A 6,000-nucleotide genomic window follows, 5' to 3' on the forward strand; every position below is an offset into this window, starting at 1 on the left:
GAGAAATAAAAGATTTTGGGGAAATCTGTAAAGAGGGTTTTGGTTGGTTTTTTTGCATGGGAGGGGTGGCTGAAAAACATGCAACATGTGACTCTAAGGAATATGTCCCATAAAACTGTTTCATTTGCTTCACAATCCAAAATGTTCAAATGAAGAAAAATCTGAGCATTTTTCTTCTTCAGCTGAAAGGGAAAGGATTTTCCCTTGCCCAAGAGGGAAAAGGCAGCCATTGAGGAGCAGGGTGGTAAGGGGATAGAGGAAGTCTCCATGACTAATGCCTGGACCAGGTGAGATGCAGAAATAGCTGAGATGAAATTTTGGACCCTTAACCTTCCTACTCATGGCTGTTTCTGCCCTCTTTTATGCCCTGTCACCCACCCAAGTCCCTCCCCCAACCTAGGGCACAACCAAGGCATTAACGGGTTCATTCCTTAGCCCAAAGAGAGCCCTTTTTTTCTCTCCAAGGTGCAAAAGTGCCTGGTGAGCTAAGTGAACATCCCTGAGGAAACAAACTGAGCCCACTCCAACACCCCAGGGAAAGCAAAATGGTAAAGACTTTTTAGGGGCCATCTCCACACCTGGAGTAGGAATGGCTAAGAGCTGGCTGCCAAACCCAAACTGCAAACACCTGTAGAGACCCAGTGCTTGTCAGGGAGCACTGCAGCCACTCAGCCCACCCCTGCCCGCACCCTCTAGATGTGTGCCGGGTGGGGGTGGATGCAGGGGGAGCCTGACTGGTGCAGGGCTCCCAGGGAAGTGCAAGCAGGGCAGAGAGCCCTGAGCCGGCAATGGGCAGCCTGTATCCACCCCCACCCTGCTTGGCTTTGCCTTGGCCATGTCGGTGATGGGGGCGGGGAGAGAGGAGGCAGGTATGTGTCCTGCCTTTACAGTTTAAAAAGGTGGTCACCCTAAAGTGCAGGCCCAGACTTGGGCAGTGTGGCAGAATACCATCTCTGTCTCTCCCCAGACTCTGCTATATGACAATTTGGTTTTCATGGTCACTGCAGAGGGTAGATACCTCTGGCTCCATCAGCTTCAGGTAACCCCGAGTTGTAACCTGAGCTGGAGACATCCCTGAGGAAGTGGGGAAACCTGCTCCTTCTGCCAACGTGACTGGCATCATATACCTGGGTGGGGGCTAAAACTCCTTATTCTAAGCAATGCCGACATGATGGGGAGGGGGCTGAAGACCCTGCCAGTGTACCTGGCAACCAGTGATGCATTTTAAATTGGTTGGCTGGCAGCCAACAGTTGCTGGCCTTCATTGGATCAGGTAAATGAGGTCATAAGGGCTATATAAGTTAAGGACTGCCCAGGAGGAGGGGCAGTAGCTGTGGCAGGCCAGTAGGGGGCGCGCCTTCGTTGAGCTCCCCACCTCACTACACCGGACCACCTTCCAGGCTCTGAGTGCCTCCCTGGGGGCGCCTTACGTCCAGCTGACCCCCTTCCTGGAGCACACTCGCTAGCCTAGGGGTAACATGTGCTGCCACCACCCTGAGAAGGGACTGTCTCAGCCCTGTGTCCTCGGGGAAACACAGGCCTAAAGTCCTACGGGTACTCAACCCAGTACAGGCACTTGGGCACTTCCCCAAGTCGGGGGCCAAAAAGGAAAGTCTCCCTTAGTCTGCAGACCTAAGGGGCCTCTTAGGCATAATGTAGACCCACCCCTCAATAACTTCCCTACACCAGTCACAAAGGAGAACTGTATTGATTACAGGGGTAGGGTGAAAATAGGGTACAAGTTAGAGCAATATCATAGAAATCCTATTGAGCAAAACAGTCTGGCTGAGGTAGCCTTTTGATCACACATCTGAGTTACTGCCAGCTAGATATCTAACCAGATCTCCAGTAGCTTACTCACAAGCATCATCCCGAGGCTGTTGGAGATCCCCTCTGGAGGCAGGCCGCTCCTCGCTCATGAGCTATGGGGGAGAAAGCCCATTTCAGATGGTAAAGCTCCTCTCTAAGTCTGAGTCCCCCACATGGCTGCTGCCCCCTCCTCCTGGGCAGTCTTAACTTATACAGCCCCTATGACCTCGTTCACTTGGTCCAATGGAGGCCAGCACCTGTTGGCTGTTGGCCAACCAATTTGAAATACATCACTAGTTGCCGGGAAGACTCTAGCCCACCAGGTAGAAGCCCCTCACCCAGATAGGTGATACCAGTCCTGTAGGCAGAGGGAGCAGGTTTTCCCCCTCCCTCAGGAATGTATCCAACTCAGGTTACCTTAAGAGATAGGGTAAAGGTGCGTCTCCTCTGCTGGGCCCATCCTCATCACATTGTCACCGAGCAGAGATTTTGGGGAGAAACAAAGGTGACTCCTGCCACAGTAGCCATGATGAAAACTCACAGAGAGAAGCTGGGCCACCTGAAACTCGCTCTCTGTTGAAACTCATAACCAATGAACTGCCTGCCTCCACAGGGAATCTCCACCTGCCTTTGGATGATACTTGTAAGTAAGCTACCTGAGATCTAACTAGATATATAGCTTGCAGTAACTCAGATGCGTGATCAAAGGCTACCATGCCACTGTTTGCTCTAAGGTATTTCTCTGATACTGCTCGACCCTGTACCCCATTCCAAACCTATTTCTTGTAACCAATAAAGATCTTGTTTGTATCCAGCATGGGAGACTTATTGGGAGTGGGATCGGGGTGGGCAAAATGCAGCCCACGGCCCACCAGTCTATTCTGTTCGGCCTGCAAGGCCCCTAAAAAATTTAGAAAATTAATATTTATTTGCCCCTGGCTGCCTGTCATGTGGCCCTCGATGGCTTGCCAAAACTCAGTAAGTGGCCCTGCACCCAAAATAATTCCCTATCCCAGGTCTAGATTTTGCCTTGGGGTCCCCTTGGTTCGGCTGACTAAGGGAGACCTCTATTTGTGCTTCAGACTGAGGGAAGCACCCCAAGTTCTTGCAGTGGGTCAAGTACCCTCAAGAACTACTAGGCCTGTGTTTCCCAGAGGGCGCACGTCCACAATCAGTCCAGACTCTGGGCGGTGGAAGCATTACCCCAAGGCTTGCGGGTGTGTCCTAGGAATGGAGTCGGCCAGACATGAGGTGGAGCCACTCAGAGCCTTGAAGGTGGTCGGGTGCAGTGAGGCTGGTGGCTCAATGCAGGAGCACCCAATACTGGCCTGCCACGTACTGCACCACAGACATGCCTGCCCACACTACCCCTCATACCACAAACACCCCTGCCCCCACTGGGAGCTGGAGGGCAGCAAGGGGCAGTGCGATTGGCTGGATGTTGTCCGAGAAGCTCATCTGCTTGTCTAGCTGCAGCACAGCAAAGCTGCCCTTCTAGCTGGGAGTGACAGGATCTGTATCACTTTGGCGGAGAGCGTGGCGGGTTGAGGTGAAAGATGTCAGGGATGCTCAGGAATCTCTGCCTTCTCAGGAATACACCTCTAGAGGGGAAAGCAAAGAAAAGGGTGCATGAATCTCAAAGCTCACATGTGGCAGCTCTGGAGTGGGACAGCTGGGCAACGGCAACATATAATCATGCCACACTGGCTGGGGTGGAGATGCAGCCAGTTCTGGGCCAGGACAGCAGAGCCATGACCACACAGCAGACACCCACCTAGTCAAGTCCTGAGCTGAAGTCAGCACCACTTCCTTTCCCCCAACACTCCCCAGCACATCCTGCATGTGTATAGCCACCGACCGCCCAGAGCCATGTTCCCTGCTGGCCATAGACCCTACAGCCTGCTAGAGCCCTGATGGACAAGGAAGCACGCTGCTCCCTGGGGATGCAAGAACCTTCCCCACCACAGAAACCAGGCATCCGAGCTCTCAATCCCCCTGCTGACACCCAGGGGAGGGGTAGATTAGATCCCAGCTCCCAGGTACAGAACACTGCAGGGACGTGGAATTCGCTCTCTGGGCTGCTGGCAGAGGAGCTGTGTCACTGCACTTACAGTTTCTGTGCTCCACGAGAATTGCCCTTCATGCACATTGGTGCCCGTCATTTCTGGATGATGCAAAACCTGATGGTGATGAGGTGGCTATGAAGCTCCAAGGATCTCCTGACACAACAGCAAATTACCCCCTCAACAAATTCACCTCAAGCCCAAAGGCTGGAACAGCCCCTCTCCCAATTCAGACTCTGGGTCCCCTGCTTAAGCCCCATGGAACTGGACAGACCCAACCAGGCCAGATAGACGGCTGTGCCATGTGCTATAGAAACCTGCATGCTGCCCCTGGAGCCATTCTTGGCACCCCCCACACCGTAATGGACCCTGCCGACTGAGATCAAAGCCCCACGCTAAGCTCAGGGCCACAGAGGGCACCACGCAGACCCTGCAGCCCAAGATTGGGGCTGTGCCAGTCACTGTGCTGACCCTCTAGCATGGGATCAGGGCTTCAGCAGCTGCTGCAGAGACCTTCTAGGCCCACATCAGAGCACAGCCAGGCACTGGGCAGATCCCCCAAGCCAAAATCCCAGGGTCATGCAGCCCAGGGTGCATTGGGCACCATGAAGATGCTCCAGGCTGGGAACAGGAGTATGCTGGGCACTGTATGGACTTCCCCAGCCAAGATGGGCTCTGCACTGAGCCCCGTACAGACAGACCAAGTGCAGAAACCAGCGCAGGCTGAGGGTGAAAGCATGTCAGGCATGGAACGCTGTAACCAGGCAAGGATTGGGGCCAGGGTAGGTGTTGCAGCTCCCTCAAGCAAAGAACTGGTACTGTACAGATGAGTTTGGGAATATGCCAGACCATCCGGACTGAGGCTGAGTGTGGTACAAAGCCCAAGCTGAGATCAGAGCCACCACACTGGGCATTGAGCTGACCCCACCCCACCCTGCCCCAAACAGGATCAGGGCCATATAGACACCCTCAATGTTGAGCATGCACAAGTGTGTGTGTTTGTGCGCATGTGTGCATATGTATGCATGCATGGAAGGAGAGTTGTGTGTGTGCATGCGCACCTGCACACTTGGGAAGATAAGACAGACCTAGAGGAATGGAGAGCAGGAAGGGAAGCAGGCAGGACTGGGGAGAACAGCAAAGGGACCCAACCCGAACTAACCTCAGCCCTCAGTATCTGCGCTATACCTACAAGCATGGGTCGCACCACCACATGCCAAGGCCCCAGAGACTGGCCAACGCATGTTTTCCCCATCCCAACTCCACGTCTCAAATCCCAAGCCAGCAGGCAAGAAAAATCATAGTGTAAACCTCATACACAAACTTAAAAGGGGCCCCAACCTCAGCTCCCCAAAAGCTCCCAACTAAACTAGGACTGACCCCAGGCTCTTTGTCAGCTCCTAAACTTGACCAATCCAACCACATACCAACAGTCCAATTAAATCAGAGCTCCTCTCCACAACTCATAAGCTGCGCAGCCCAGCATGACCCCCTCCAATGACCTAAACAACCTCTGGCTCTGTCACATCCCTTTGTCATCCCAACCACATCAAACCTTCTCACCCAGCACTCTGGATGTACCCATCCAACTCAACCAAGACCCAATGCTCTGGGCCACGAGCAAGCAAGCCTAAGCCTCCCCCAACTCCAAACTTCCAAGATATATAGCAACAAGTTAATGCCAACAAGTCCTCTGATCCTGTGATCCCATTAACTGCATGCCCCAAGATTTTCAAATGTAAAGCCTCTGCAAACATGCAAGCTACACCCCAAGGGACAAGAGGGAAGAAGAGGAGAAAAAAGAACAAACCAAGATTTCATAGACATTCGGGCTGGAAGGGACCTCGGAAGATCATTGAGTCCAGCCTCCTGCCCGAAGGACAGGAAGTCAGCTGGGGACATAGGATCCCAGCAAGATAAGCATCCAATTTGCTCTTGAAGGTGTTCAATGTAGGTGCTTGAACCACCTCCGCTGGCAGACTGTTCCAGACCTTGGGGGTTCGGACAGTAAAGAAATTCTTCCTTATGTCCAGTCTGAAATGGTCTTGCCGTAGTTTATAACCATTCAACCTCATCATCCCTTGGGGTGCTCTGGTGAGATAGCATCCAACATCAAGATCCAAGACCA

The sequence above is a fragment of the Crocodylus siamensis genome, chromosome 6 (assembly GCF_052110815.1).
Source record: "Crocodylus siamensis isolate JL-2025a chromosome 6, ASM5211081v1, whole genome shotgun sequence".
NCBI lineage: Eukaryota > Metazoa > Chordata > Crocodylia > Crocodylidae > Crocodylus > Crocodylus siamensis.